Below are 17,291 nucleotides of genomic sequence, written 5' to 3' on the forward strand. Positions count from 1 at the left end.
AAAGAAAAAACAACACAATTTACATCTCCTTGGAACAAAACAAAGTGTGTAGAACCAAGAATTCCTGAACTAGTTTGAAGTGAAAAGGAATTTGGATAAAAGGCCTAAAAACATTAGAAGTAATAATATAACAGGCCTTATTATGACTAGAGCAGGAAAAGGCACACTCATTAGGTGAGACGTTGATCTTATAACTAGAATTTAACAGAAAATGAAGAATGTGAAGATTCTGTTAACTCTCCTGTTCTTCATCAAGGTGCCATTATCTCACCAGTTATGTTTAATATGAAAATAATATGTACCACCAGCTGATGCAAATGTAGTCAAAGAAATCTAAGGATTGCTGATTTCAAGGGAGTGCAGTGCATTGAATTTACCTTGGGACAGCACAAGTGGACCTGCCTTTATTTTGTTTTAAAAATATTAAATGTTGCTTCATAAAAGGTTATTTTGGAGACCTTTATAGAATACTCTGTATTATGGGTTTTTTAAATTTTCAGTTTAACCTTTAAAAGAAAAGGTTATTTTTGTTTTCCGGGAGGATTATTGTTGTTAATATGTCAGGCCAAAACTAGTCTCTACAACTGTAGTGTTTTTGTCTTCTAGAGATGGCACACTGCAGAGAAGGCTCCCGTCCACTTACTTAAAATGCATTGGCCACATTCAGTAAGGAAGTAAGCTTAAGCTTTAGTTGATATACAATAAATGTAGACATGTTTGTAGTAAAAAAGAGAGGCTTTTACAATCTCAGCTCCCTCTCTTTGCATCCTTCCACTGGTCTCCCTTCTCCGACACATCAAACACAAGGTGCTCATCTTTACTTTCAAGGTTATTCACTGCCTATCCCCACCCTACCTGTCATCTGTCATTCACTACTGAGATGTCAGCTCCCAACTCTGCTCAACCCATGATGCCAGTCTCTATCACCCAATTGTTAAATTTTCAAATAAGCGAATAACTGAGCTCAGCATGGCTGTGAAATGCTTGGTTGCAATGTGTATGCTTAAAATTGATTCATTTATAGAAATATTAGGAGTTTAGTACTATTCCCCATTTTAAGTATAGAAAATATTACAGGGATAGCAGAAATATCACTGAAACCGAAATTAACTTTGTAAGTGAACTGACCATTTATCCCTATTTGTGTTAACGGTTGGAGCAGAAATTGTAATGGAAAAGCTTCAAAACATGAAATTTGTGTTCTCCAAACTGCTTTAGTCTAGAAATTGGGAAGAAAATCTCAGAAGAGCAGACCTGTAGGAAATATTAACAAAATAGCCCCCTCAATGGATTTTGTTATTGGTGGGTAGGATTTTTAAGACCACTCAGTATTGACCTAAGTTTGCTCCTATTGCATTGACTAGAAAATCTCAACCTCAACTTTCAGCTAAAATCAGGAACTACACAAGGGTGTGCTCCGGTGAGCACAGATGTGCACACACACAAAAGGCAAGCAAACTGTTTAGAACCACTAAAGGTTTGGTTTGAATTGGAGTGAATGCTTGGCTCCGTGTTTTTTGGCTCTGTGTGTGGGCCCGGGGCGGGAGGGGAGTTAAATCTCTATGGTTCCCCGCCACTACATGTGAGAACATTCCTCACCAGTGGATCCTGGAATAAGATGGCTACTTCAGGTGCAGGGGGTTTGTTCTTCCCTTCCAGCTGCAGTGAGAATGCAGCAACAGTAAAGATGGCAGATGAGGATCATAGGGGAGGAAAACTGCCAGTGCCCACGAGGTAAATTTTGCTCATGTTTAGATGACAGAAAAGTAAGGAGATCCCAAAAGCAGGGGAGCGAGGGGGGATTTATAAGAAAGGTTAGTTTTGAAAAGAATCTGATAATCCTCACATAACCACTAGATGGGGATCTTGAGTCAGCCATGTAGGATAATTTTCTTTATCATGCTTTTTCTTTATTTTAATCCATTTTATCATGGACAGAGTACGTGCAATGCAAGTTTACTCTTCAGACATTTATGTTTTTACTAAAGCATTTGGGTTTTTTGTGGGGGTAATTTAGAGTAGATAATGTTTAGTTTTAAATATACAAGCTTCATTAAGGTTGCATTACATATTACATAGAGGAGGAAATGACATTTAGAATTGCAATGGTACATGCTATCCTTGATATTAATCATTTATTTAATTCTGGTGAAATATTAAAACCATTTTTTTCATTTTTTGGCATAGGATGTAGTTAGGGTGACCAGATAGCAAGTGTGAAAAATCGGAACTGGGGGGTGGGGGGAGATAATAGGCACCTCTATAAGGAAAAGCCACAAATATCGGGACTGTCCCCATAAAATTGGGACATCTAGTCACCCTAGGTGTGGTTTACTATGGCAATTGTCCCAATACCACAAAATACAGATTATGAGGGGGAGGAAGAGACAGGAAGAATCACTCACTTGCAGTGCCACTAATGACCTAAGCATTATTTCCATAAATGGGATCTTTGTGCATTAGCTAAACTTGAGCAATGAAACTGTGAAAGCTGCTTTCTTTCAATCTGCCCCAAATCTCTGTATGACTTGACCTCATCATAAATTAATATATTTTGTTAGTGTAATCGGTGTTTGTTTTAAATAAGCACCTTTTTCTTCCAGGATACACGAAACCCAGGCATAAAATGTGAATCAAATTCTCAGTTCCTTTCTTTATGAATCCTTTTTTTTCAGTAAACTAGCTCTTGTCAGGCACTTTACAATATAGCACAAAATGCATTGACCTCAAGTCTCTGGACAGTGTTACAGTTTGGCCTGAACTGCTAACTAAAATGAGTTTGAATGTCTCAGTTCATTTCATAAGGGACACAAAAGCCCACATCATAAAACATGCAATTTGGGATTATTGCCAGTCTCTGCCCAGAAGATACCCAGAAGTGAATTAGTTAAAGGACTGAATGAATTACTTTTCCTTCCATCTATAGACATTTGGTAGCTCCAAGATGAGATGGGATCATTCCTGGGGCAGTAAAACGGGGGGGGGGGGGAGAGAGAGAGAGAGAGAGAGAAAAATGCAGTGGACCTGTTATTCTTGGTTTCTGATACCATTAATGTTGGAATACTTTTATGCTAAAATATTCCAGTGGGAGAGTAATAAAAACTGCTGGGAAATAAGACAACTGCCAGGCAATAATCAGTTATTCTAAAACAATCTATTTTGAAAAAGTATTATAAATAAACCATTGTTTCCCAATATGGGGAATGATTTTATATGATGGAGCACAGTGCTTCCTCTCCACAGCAGATTATTCTGTCGGAGTAAAGGGAAAAATAGTATATTAAAGACATGAGATGCATGAAAAATGCCATTAAATAAGTCTTTACTAGCCTTGAAATGGTGATGGTTTGCGTAATTGATTAATCATAAGGGAACATTTTTGGTCACAGAAATTATCATTAGTACAGCTCTAAAGTTAAATAATCTTTATACTAATAAAAAAATGCCATTTCACCCTCAGATCCTCCCAAGATCTCATCATTCTTTTAGGCTCTGTGGTTTTACAGCCTTTAATAATTGAATGATATTTAATAGTGAGGATGGATGATGAAAACACTGCCAGCAAATTTGTCCATAAATTCTGTAAGGTCTAGAACACACTATCACGTAGGGTCCAGTCTTGCAAACCAATCCATGTGGAGTTCACTGGGGCTCAACCCAAGCATCCCTATAGGCAGGAGTGCTGGTGCAATTTTTATAGTGCGGGTTGCTGATGGAAACCATGGAATCCATGTATTTGGTGTTTATTACTACTTTGAGCCAGGGGGTGTGGCAGCACCCCCAGTGTCCCTAGTTCCAGCACCACTGCCAGGAATTTCATTTATCTCTATAACAGAAACTGCATTAGGTATATAGTTCCTATTGGGGCTGCAATGACAGGGAGTTTCTTCGAGCCATTTTATTTAAGGCTATTTTATTTGCTGAAATGAGATTGATGCAGAAATGGGTTAATCAAGGGTAGTCACTCTTCATTTTATTCATGAAAAATAGATGGAGTTAAGAGTCCTAACCTCCTTCACAGAATGAAGTGGTCATCTTCCCTACCTCTCCTTTACTGTACATCCTTACAGAGAAATGAATAGTCAATAATCAAGTCCATGAGAACAACAGCAATGCAGACTTTTGTCCTAATGTAAAAGCCTTTCCATGTGCTGCTTTGCTACGGCCAGTTTAATTTGGTTTATTTAACCAGGAAATGACCCTTAAATTAAGATATGCAGTACATGTGTCTTCTTATCACAAATGTCCTTCTCATGAAGGCTTTAATCAAATGTTACAGTACATACTGCAAACAGGAAGAGGTGGTCAGAGGCTCATTTATTACTCCAATTTTATACAGCAAAAAATAGAAGAATATTCTTGTCTTAAAAGCGTAATGTAACTGATTCCAACAATGAGCAATTTGGCATAAAATTAACCTGAGTCTATACAAATCCATGGTTTGGGGTATAAAGATGAGTAAAATATATATATGAATATGCACACACAGACACAAACACGTTTTGTATAGGAAAAACTAAATGGTTTGCAAACGTTTAAATGGCAATGGGGTAGAAACCTATGTAGGAGATAATTTTGTTGCACTAACGTTATTCTTTATACAGATTCAGGTTCCATTGATGGGTAACAGAGTATATCCATTTAAAAGGGCTTTATGGTTTTAAAAACTGTTTTCTTAGGTGTGATACCGGGGAAGAACATTCTTATAGGTGGCCAAATTCGGAGGTGAGTCTAAGGGGTATTAAGTGAGCCAAATACTCCACTCATTTACTTCACCAGTTGGCTTCCATGGGGATGAACTGGTACAAGTGAGAGAAGATTAGATTCACTGGGCCAAATTTTTGACGTCTCTTGGCTCCACAGCATGTTACATTACACCAACTTAGACGTCTTTACACCCAATTATTTCTGTGTAACTTAAAGCTCCTTATACTTCACCTCTGAAAATATCAATATTTAAACCAGTTTAATTTTTCATTACTATACATGTTTTGATGTATGGAAAACATATTCCATATTCCTTTGATGTATTGAAAACATAGGTATTTAAAAGGAATATGCTATATTTCTGTACATGCTTTAAAAGGTCATTTCCATAAGCAGGGGGTGGTTCCTCTGTAGATCCATTTTTCTTTTTGTGGCCATAATAATAGTTGGATGGAGACTCATATGATTCTATTGCACTTTTAAAATATGTATTCTTAATAGTTCTGTCATGCAGAAGAGCATATAAATAATTATCAGTTGGACAATATATTATTTACAAGATTCTGTCAAAAACAATGTATGCAAATGTTGGTATATCAGTACACTATCTTCTCTTTATCACATCAGCTTGAGTCAGCCATAGGCTATTGCCAAACGCATTTCCTTTTTTTCTTTGCTAGGGCTAATTTGATGATATCATATAGGAACTAGATTATAATGGAGTTTAAAATTATAACCCTACCTATATATTGTTAATGTCCATCTTCAAATTACTGATATAAAAATATTGGGACAACTTATGCACTACATACCTGCCAAGATGACCAAGTTGGCTGTCATCTACCTGGATTGAAAAAGGCCCCACCCCTCAAACACACTTTAAGAATTTATAGGCTTGTTTTTATCTGAATCACAGAGCAGGGACATACTGCCAAGCTCCACAATTCACCAATGGGGCATAACCTTATTTTACTATGACCACCTCTGCAGCTTAGTTTAGCTTTCATGATCATTTAGTCCCAAATCCTGTAATTGGATTTGCTAATACGGATCTGATGGCAGGATTGGGGCCCAGATCTTTAGCCTGTCTGTTGAAACTTCCAGCTAGAGTGCTAATACAGCTGGTTCAGTAATAATCACACAATAGTTCATCACATTTTGTGAGTTTTTTTCAAATGAATTATTCAGCAAATATTTCCTTTCATTTTCTCCCTTAGCTTATCAAACCCAGTTCAGGAAAGCAGCCTTATTCAGGAAAACTCTTGTGTTAACTTTGATATGATTTAAGTGCTTTCCTGAATCAGGTCCATAGGGATGAGTAATAATAGCAATAATGTACACACTGTTTTGACACTTTAAAAATCAAAATATTCCCAATATATGCCATTATTAGCCAAGCTCTGGTGCCAACTATAACTATCTTTGTTGATAACTATCAGAGGGGTAGCCGTGTTAGTCTGGATCTGTAAAAGTAGCAAAGAGTCCTATGGCACCTTATAGACTAACAGACATTTTGGATCATGAGCTTTCGTGGGTGAATACCCACTTCGTCGGATGCATGTGATAATGTAATTTGTTGATAACATGACTACTTGTCTTAAAAATGGAGGAAAACCATCTGCTCAGCCCACATAGGATAGTAAATACTCACTGAATGGCAATTACTTTCAGTCACTAAAAACTAGACTGCCTTCACCTCCGTGACTATATGGGAAAGGTTCTGTACTACATTATCATTCTCCTAAACTACCCAGTCATGCATGCTTCTTTATCACCTTTCATTTCCCAGTGTGTTATAACTGCTGCAAAGTAATATGGCACACGATGATATAGCCCAGCACACTGTACCTGTATTTATTGTGCCTCTATAGAAGGGTGCCTAGCCAAAGCTTTAGATACTCCTACCACAAATTACATGAATAAAAATGAAATTAAATAGCAAGTTCCCCCCACAGCCAGTATAACTCAGCTCCCCAATAAAATACAAAATTCTCCCTCCACAGATGGATTTCACATTAGTCACAAATAGATAGGAAATTAATCATCTGGAACTCATGTTAATACCTAACATGTATTAACAAATACATTGATTAGTCAATTAATTAAATCAACTATTAAGCAAATACCCAATTACATTAACCAAAGCAGGTAACGACTGTCTGAGTATGCAAACCCTGGTATTGTCTCTAACCTAGTGAGTTAACCTATTTATTGACAGCTCACATTATTTCTGGCATAATTCTGTTCAATACGGAAATAGATTTTCCATGAAAAGTATCTAGTATTGTGCACATGCCTCTATCCCTCTCTTGTCATAGTTGAATGCTGACATAAATCTTTTTCTAATAAAATGAACTATTCAAATTATTTCTTTATTGAATTATGCCTGAAACAGATGTATTTTAATCTGCTTGGCATAGAAAATGAAATTTACATGTCACTGAGGTCTTTCTAGTTAATAAATGTTGTAAAAAAGAGAAAGCAGGAAGTGAAATAAATGTAAAACTACACTATTTTACATAGGTTTTTTTAGAATGTTCCATATCCTTTTGCTAATGCTAAAGAATTTCTTATTTATGAGATGAAGATTATACATATTTTGTGCTATCAAATATAAGTCCTGTAGGAATATCATGTCAAATACTGGCAAGGACATAGCCATAATTTCCTAAGGAAATTTTTTTTCCCATAGAAACTGCATCTGCACAAATCACTGTTTATTACCTAAATGTGTATAGGTTTTGGTCATCATGTTCTGTTATTGCATAGAGATTGCACTGATGTTAGTACTTTAATGCATCTTATTTAGTCTTAAAGGGCCTGATCCAAAGCCCATGGCAAGGCTCCCATTAACTTTGGATCAGGCTATAAGTTACTTACTAAAATGTAAGGTTGTTATTAATATCACACCTAAGTTTCAAAAAGGATCATTGATAGTATTAAAAGTACAGTTAAATATTACCAGATTTTGTCCATTGCCACTCCAGTATTATTTGCTTTGCAGTAAAAATGGGGAAAACAACATACCTATTAAAAAAAGCTCAAGTAAGACTAATTTTATTTTTTCATGTTGCTTTGCACTGTTGCCAAATTCGTTAAAAGGTACAGGCTGTCTAAACACTACAATCACATATGCATCCGACGAAGTGGGTATTCATCCATGAAAGCTCATGCTCCTAAACATCTGTTAGTCTATAAGGTGCCATAGGACTCTTTGCTGCTTTTACAATCACAGAGTTATATTTCCCCCAACCAGTTCATCCTACCACCTTAGTCTGCACTGAATCCTTCATGAACTCAGTCCTTGAAAATGAAACAGTAGCTCTAGTGACTGGAACTGTACCATAAACACTAGAGTGCTTTGAGAGATACTCTTATCGTCATACCCAATGGGCTAAAAGTGCTGGGATTTTGTTCTGAACACACCTTTTTGTGGTTAAAAATTGAAGTTAAACACCACAGTCAAAATCATTCTAGAAGTGTTTCAATGAAGAGCTCAGTTGTTATCTTATCCTGACTAAAAATATACTGAGTCTGTGTAAGTTTTTAGCCAGAGAAACTCAAAAATGATGTACAGATTCATTTTAAAAGACAATTGGCTACTGTTAGTTATAGAATTATAGATTACAGCACAGTATTTGTATCACCAGTTTATAGAGTGGTTGTGCAATTGTAAGACATTATTGTATTGTTGGTAGTCAGAGGACATTTAAATCTTTTCAAACTTTGGTTGAGTGGGTAATTCGAGGACCTGAACTTCAAGTGCAATTTGAATTACTTTATAAAGAGAGCTTACTCCACTTAAGTTAAGTGCTTTTTTTTTACTGACATGAATTCCAGCTATTTTGACATTCCTGACTATTGAAATCTTTTTGATATCTTTCTTATTATGTCCAAGTAAAGATGGGGATAACAGCCTGTATTTACCTATACTGTGACTCTATTTAACAAAGAATTTCTTTGATTGGATTTTTTTTAAATGTGCCAAGTACACACACACAAAAAATCACCTTCTTGACTAAAGTAATGATTTATGGACTTCTAATGAAACAGAATAGAGCTAAAAAGAACAACCACTACAACTGATATGTATCACTACATAATACAGTATATTTTCTTTGAGAGTTTTAAAGCATCAGAAACATATTAACTAATCAAGCCTCAAATATTCTTGAGGAGTTAAGTGAGTTTGGACAAAACAAGGGCCATGCATGGACCCCTACTTTGCAGATAGATAAAGTGGGACACAAGATTGCACATTTTATCCAGGGCTACAGAGTCAGCAGCAGAGCTGTCAATAAAGATCCAGTTTCCAGTCTACTGTATTAACTACTAGGCTTTATTTCTACCTAATAATGAAATGCAAAAAAGATTCTGCTATGAAGTTTATTGTAAAATCAATTATTTCATCAACAGGCAGAGTTGCTGAAAGAAACCTTTATCTGGTGATTATTTAAGAACACACAATTTTTTCTGGAATAAAAGGGCTAAGATCAAGCTGTTCAAGCATGAGACTATGGTTTTTTCAGGCTACAGATGAATTTATTTTACATTCTTCAACATAGGAAGAATGATTGAATAATTGTTGCAAGGAAGACAAGAAAATACAGATTAATATTGGTAGTTCAAAAGCTCAACAATTTTTTAAAGAGAAGCAGCTAAATCGGGCTGAGGTACTGCAGCAATTTATAGTAATCAAGGATTTTCAATAGACAAGTTCTGTATCCTGTGTCTCATATGAGTGGAAATAAGTAATCAGGCTGGAAAATTGTGTACCTAGTGTTCAGGTTTTCAGCTTGGTTTCTCGGGGTATCCATTGTCTCTAATGCAGCAGCATGATTTTTTTTTTTAAATTTGATCTATGGAAAGGAACACTGTATGTTGTGCTGCATGGTTCCTTGCCTCTGATTTTAATAAAAATAGAAAGAATTGAAGACAGAAAAGAACTCTTAATTATTCCCTTAAGTATATTCCTGTTTTCTTCAGTCCAGTCTTAAAATGACTCAAATGATGGAACTTCCTCCCATTCCCCAGAGAGAGATTCTTGCACGTTATAATAGTCCTCAGCATTTGAAAACTTTTCATACTATTCAGATTACATTTACCTTTGTATGATTTCTGTAATTTTGATTTATAACCCCTTGGATTACTTTAAACAATCCTTCACCTTGCTTAGTTTATACTCTACTAATACTTGCACTCAATTATTCTATCCTCCCTTCGTTATTGTTCAGCAAAGGCATATATAGGGTATTTTTCAGATGAGCTGAACTCTAGTTTCCTTTTAGGATCAGAGGTGCCAATAAAATGTATGCCAGTAAAATAAATTGTAGGTGCAAATATCTGAGTAGAGTGGTTTCACCAGTTACAAATGATTCTAAGACTTGGCCTGCAGTTGAATTATGGGTGCAAAAATTATGAATCCAATTTTTTAGGTCCTAGATCGTCTGGTATTGGGTATATTTTGGGTTCCAAGATTTTCAGTTAATAAATTCTTGGATATTCTGGGGCATAGAAGCAGCTGCACACATAAGTAAAGTTAAAAACCAATTTACAAAGCTAAATGTACATTGTTCCTTCATCCATAAACCCCCTAACACACTCACTGTGCACTGAGCTTGTGCCCCAAAACGTCTGTTAGTCTATAAGGTGCCACAGGACTCTCTGCTGCTGTTACAGATCCAGACTAACAAGGCTGCCCCTCTGATACTTGACTGTGCTCTTTGTATGCATGTTCACGTGCAACCCAGTTAACATACTGTTATGCTGTACATCTACAGTGGCTTAAATCTCAGTCCACTGCACTAAAACCACTGGCCTCCTATAAGATAATGAATGCCTGAGCAAACTCTGAAGAATTCATTTTGGACTCTACCTATGATTGTGGTGATTTGAAGATATTATTTAAAATCTCCAGTGAGACTATTGCCCTTTTGTTTGTTATTTATATTATCCATTATAACTGCTTGAATCCGTTATATCAAGAAAGTGCTTTGAGATCTAAGGATTAAAAGTGCTACATGAGTGAAACATTATTATTAATAATAAATAATAATCATAGTAGTCCTGGAGATGGTCTTTAGACATTGAGATTTTTTCTTCAGAACAAATTAAGTTTCTTAGAAGCAGTTTCAAATTCTCTTTTCCTTACTGATGACCAAAATCTGGGGTTTTTCACTCAGCTTTTACTCAGGCAAATTCCCATCAAAGCCAATTATTATTATTTTTTTCTTTATTATCAAGGCATACATCACTGGAGTATCTGTGTACACTTTACTTGGTGTAGATTACTAGCAAATCATTTCCCAATACAGAGCACAAATATCCCTACTTTCCCCCATCTGTATTCTCTAAAGTGGGAATGCTGTAGGGAAACCTTGACAGCAGGATGAGTTAGAGGAACCACAGCCAACAATCAGACACATTGTTTTGTCCAAGTTTGAATGTTGTGAAATTCAGGCTTAGATGTAAGGTTCTGTGAAAACAAATTCCAGAGGCAAAGCACTGCTACTAAAAACATCCTTTTGCCAGCTGCCTCATGCTGCACCATACCAGTGGATATAGGATTGGTGGTTTGGAGGCAGGGGATAGTCTCTGAATTAGCTGGCACTGGTTATTTAGGCCTTTGCATTTGGTAACCAACACGTTGACAGTCAATGTCTGTATGAAATTCAGACAGAGAAGCGTGTTGCATATAAGTGTAATATGCTCTCTCCAGTCCACCTCACTAGAGGGCAGGCATATGTGACCATTACCTTACAATTCTGAGTGGTTTTCATGGCAAGTCATAGGTACAGCATGATGAGAAAAGCATGGATGAGTATGATAATGTCTGTTTCTTGTAGGGCAGTATCTTCTGCACAATTGAAGACGGAAAAGGCATTTACGGATACTTACTATTGAGGAATGCAGAAGCAGAGATAGAAAGACCCTAAGATTACAAACCAGTTTGTCAATGTATAGATAGATGCTTTATTTAAATGAAGTGATCATAGATTTCATCAATTCTTTAATATGACTCCCTTTGCCAGTCAACATCCCTGCCATTATATTTGATTTGAGTTTAATACAACTGGCTTTCACCTAGGTCCCAAGCTCTGCTATATATTGGAAGAATGTGGAGACCACTTCATCCGGGTCCAGGGAAAAGGACTGAATGTCATCAGCATGATAGCAGAAATGGATCCCATACCACTCGCAGTCTCCCACAATAGCTGCATATAAATGCTGAAGAAAAGGGTTGATGCTGGCAAGACTGAACCTTATGGCACTTCCCTGCTGACATCCCTCAGGAAAGAAGAGCGGGGTCTGATCACCACCCCTGGGATACTCTCCAACAGGATGAAATAGAAATATTAAAACAATTCCTTCAACTCTTGCCAGGTTCCAGAGTCATATAAACAGCACCTAATAGTCTATGGCGTCAAAGCCATGAAGATCTAGGAATATTAGCAAGGATACCTGACATCTTCCCATTGCTCTGAGGAGATTGTCAGGCATGGAGACTGATGCCCTTCACATGCCATCTCCAGGTTTGAAGACTGACTGATATCTAAAAATTAGGAAGGTGTCAGATGCTGTTAGAAATATCTTACTATTGATCATCTTTTCCACGCTCTTTCCCACCCAGTAGCAGTCATATAATAGTTGGCAAGAAAATCAATGTCACAGGAGGATTTCTTGAGTAAAGACCAGATCAATCCATGCTTCAAGGCTGTTGGTAGGGAGGCACTACAAATTCCACCAATAATAGACATTACTTATTATTAGTTTTTACCAGTCGTATGAGACATGGATTTAATTCAGAGGCTGAATAAATTTCCATCAGAGTATCTAGAACCTCCTGATGGGACAAAATGAAACTGAATTGAATAAAATGGTTCATTTATTCCCTCCTGCCTGGAGAGTACTACCATAGCCCCAGAGTGACAATTCCAGGTCTAGTCTATTTATCTGTAATGTATATTGAGAGCTCTTAGCACCTAGAAATAGCAGGCTCTAAAAACAGTTGGAGGCAATCAGGTTGGATCACAGACGAACATCCAGAATGGTTTTCCTAGGTTGTTATTATTGCTGGTTATTTGTAGTGTGGTATCATTCAAAGGCTCCAGTCAGGGTTGGGATACCATAGACACTGACCAAACACTGGAAGACAAGGTCCCTGCCCTCGAAAATCGGTGATTCAATTTAATACAGCTGTAACACACTCTAGGAGGATGTGGGAGACATAAGATCATGTAGTTACATATATTGGCTTGATGCACAACTTGATAGTGTCACAGTTTCAGGGTAGCTGCACTCATATTCCCCCTCCATAATCCTTTGTGGGCACTCACTTAAGGTTTCCAGCTTCCAGCCATCACCTGTCTCAGACAGATACCCCCATCTCTCCTCCCTAACCGAGATTTGAATGCTAAACAGATCTATGCCTTGCACTGTGATGTTCCCAGCAAGGCAGTATGCCTAAAGGACTGCCTGTGATTTGCTCTTTCCCTCTGAAGGCTATCAGCTGTGTATTGCCAGCAGTTCCAAGTTACCACACAGCTCTTTCTAAGCAAACACCTCTATTCTTAAGGTAAAAGCATCCCAGATAAAACAGATAGATAGATAGATAGATATAGATAAAGATAGCAGTTCCTATACTCATGCTGAACGCTTATCTGAGGTCACACTTCAGTCTTATGAGGATCTAGTATGCCTAAATCTTTCCAACCTTCTAGCAAGGGCTGGGGCACTTAAATAGACAGTCCTGTCTGTTTGATGGATCAGAAGGAAGGCCCTGAGTCAGTTTTATATTAAAACCCTTTATTCATCGTTTGGTTGCTGGAAAAAAACAGTTTGAACTAGTACATGTAAACCTCCCCAGGGACTAGTATGTCTCTGAAAGGGTTTTATAGCTTAAGTGATTCACCTTAATCACTGCCCACTGATTTTAGTTTCTGGCAGAGCTGCAGTAACCCTTCCCCGTGGGAGTTGCATACAATTCCTGGCCCACAGTGTTAAACCTTTTGTACACTTAACACAAAATGGTCCTCACAGATATTGCAGTGGGTTGCAGTATCTGTTGTAGCTGGTTCCGAAACATTTAAAAGTTTTGTTTAGATTTCTGATCAGACTGTAGAGATAGAAGCGGGAAGATACATGAGAATGGGATAGGCTGGAGGAAGAAAGGTAGGATGAAAATTGAAATGAGTGAAAGTCAGAGCAAGGTAGTATAAGCACCTTAATAGACAAAATAGGGACAGAGATAAGCAAGTGGAAAGAGAAACGAAATGGGAGATACTAGGATCAGGAGAAGGCATAGTGAGATCGTACTGATAAAAACCTGTTAAAGCTAGTATATGGGACTATGCAGATGTTAGACTGTGGGTGGAAGGGAGAAAAAGGACCCCTTAGTTTTCACCAAAAGCTAGGGCCCAGACTCTTATATGGATTCATCCCTGGACCTCTGCTGTTGGCTATTAGGTGTGTTACAGGTACATTACTTGAACCTAGCAAGGAGAGAATATATATGAGTTAGAGATGGGTCTAAATACAAAGTCCAGATCTAGAGCCACATTTGAGACAGCAATATGCGAACTTTCCATGGTTCATCAGCATTCAGGGTTGGGATCTTGGTTCATCCCATTGTACAAATGAGGATTAATCACTAAGTTTTTATATTGATCCAGACATAAACTTTCTCCAAATCTGGAGGTGACTGGATCCCTGACTGTAATTCAGACCCATCTCTAGTTACAAATATAATCTAAACTGAACTGATTTAAGGGAGCTGTGTTGTGGGGAGAGTAGGGTTTAAAATTAACTCAAGTTTGTATACGTGAGTTATTGCAAAAGATACCAACATTAACTGCGTGTGTGGTTCTGTACTTGTTTTTCCTCCCTCTTAGAGAATTTCCTTCTGCTGCTCCATATTAGGATCTGAACTTTTTCTTCCCTCATCTAAATAAACTGGGGGTGGGTAAAAATGCCAATAACATGAGTCTTTTTCAACAAATGAAGCTTTATTCAGAACATAAATTATTGAGCTCAAAAATGGAGGCTGTACTATTTTTACTTCTATCTACTTTCACACATTTACTATTTCTTAAGTATCTGTTTCACTCTTGAACATCAAGCCTGACCTAGTACTTGAACAATAAAATCTGTAGTCATCAACCCGTTTCCATGGAGGCACATGAGGCACTTCATAGTCTTACTTGCAACTATCCTATCCCTGTTTATCAATAGACAATAACTCTTCTTGATATTATTTGATTTCTCTTTTCCTTTGACACTAGGGAGATGGAGTGGGAATTAGGGTTGCATAACACCAAGAAGGAAGCCATGAGCATACAGAATTATAGCTTGAAAGACCACACATATTATGTGGTTATCTGGGCTTGGGTGGAATGGGAGAAAAATCAGACTTTCACTGCCCAAGACTGGGTATCAGAAATAGAACAGAGGATTTCATCACTGCATAGGTAACATTCAGCCTCTGGTGAAGGGAAGAAAAAGTGGAATTTGCTAATTTAATATTTTGGCAGGTGTTACCCCTAAAGTAACTCTTCAGTAGTTCAAGGTTGAGGATCACTGCTTTACAGAATGCATCTAAAACAAAAATATATTTAAATTACAATTTGCTATAATACATGATTTATTTGCTTCAGCTTCCAGGGACACTACTTAATGTTAAAATGGTTCATTTCATCAACAGGTCAAGGTTGAGGATCAATGAGGTAGATTCAAGGATTATTTTCCACAATAACAAAGAAATGCATCTCAACCTCCTTAAAGTTGGCTCAGCTGCCATGTTAGACTTTCTGATGTTTTAACCAAGTACACAATCTCTTACCACCAGGATGCATACATTAAAAAAATAAGGCAAGAGTTACAAATTGCCACTATTGGGATTCCCAAAGACGGAGAGCCTGATACTTCTTTCACTTTCACTAATTTTACACCAGTGTAACTTGTTGATTTCTTTCTTCACATAAGTGGAAGGCCCTGATCCAAAGCCCACTGAAGTCAGTTTTTTCATTGACTTCAATAGGCTTTAGATCAGGCCATAAGTAAGAGTAGTACAATGAGGTTTTGGATCAGGTTACTTATTCTTTTATTATTTTTACTATTAAAGCTATGGCCTTGACCATGCTGCTTATGACAGGGTCCCAGATCCTCAAAGGTATTTAGGTGCTTAAGTCCCACTGAAATCAACAGGACATAAGCACCTAAATACCTTTGAGGAGCTGGGCTTAGAAGACTACCAGGAAGGACTCACCTCTAGATCTTCACTTATTACTTGAAAGTCAAATAATATTAGGAATATTTTTAAAATATCAAACCAGGAATGCCTTAGATCCACTAAATCATTTGTGTTTACAGGGATGGAGGTCTAGGATTTTCCCTGATGATATTCTAGGCCTGCCAAATCTTGAGAAAGCTTTTGCTGACATTACAATGAAATTATGGAAGATCGGATCAACTCACTCTGTATTATATCCTACATTTGGATTTTAAAGTAGATATTTGCTTTTACGAGGCACCTAGGAGAACAGAGGTTTTTTTCCACTCATAGAATGTATCTGCATCTGAAAATATTGAACTGTATGTATAAGAAGAATGAAATTCAGGTTGACTTTGGAGGAGAATTCTGTACTATTTGTCTGTAAGATCACCATCCTATTCTATTTCTGATATCTGGACATGTAGCCACCATTATAAAATAATTTAAGATAGCATAGGATTAAAATTGTAAATCTTTATGGAATTCTTGGGTTATGACATTAATTGTCAGACATAGTGGAGTTCCGAGAGACGGAGCAAGCTTACTGCATTCCTTAAATGCAGTTGCATATTTTGTTTAATTTGTTTATAAGAAATCTTAAGTGACATGATAACATCATAAGCATACATTATTAATTGTATTAACAGATAAAATTTAAATAATATAAGTAAAAAAATTCACAGAACTGAATGGAGGTGTGGAGGGAATGGACATAAATTAGTGATTGATAATAGATCTATTTCTGCATGGTAAGAGAAGAGTAATCAAAACATATTCATCAGGACATAATCCAATCACTAAAAGGGATAGGAATGATCCCTCCGCCCCCCTTGTTGCTGATCATTGCACGACTGGCTAAATGTATTATCGGGTGATTTCATTTCTGAAGTATCATTTATCTGCCATTGCCCAAAGCAGGATACTTGTCTAGATGGACCAGGGCTCCATATTTCAATGAACTTTTAGAAAAATCCTGTTAAGCCTCTTTAAATACAGCCAGATGCAAAGCCATACAATTAGTTCCAGTCACATCACTAGGACAAACTTGAGGTGAGCAGGATTTGACCTTTCGTATACCATTTTTCCCCACAACACTGCCCATCTTTTAGGCATATATGCTTTTTTTTGACATAAAGCTGGAAATAAAGAACCAATCATTTTTGTTTTCAGACACTCAAGTTTTTGTAGAAAAACCCAAAGGCTTGACATTAACATATTAATTTATCTCATATAATGAATATTGCAAAATGTGATAAATTATCCTTTTATTGGAACAGACTATGCAAGGTCCTTTTCTCATCTGGAGAATTAGCAT

This window comes from Gopherus evgoodei, chromosome 2, assembly GCF_007399415.2.
Source record: "Gopherus evgoodei ecotype Sinaloan lineage chromosome 2, rGopEvg1_v1.p, whole genome shotgun sequence".
In the NCBI taxonomy this organism is placed as follows: Eukaryota; Metazoa; Chordata; order Testudines; family Testudinidae; genus Gopherus; species Gopherus evgoodei.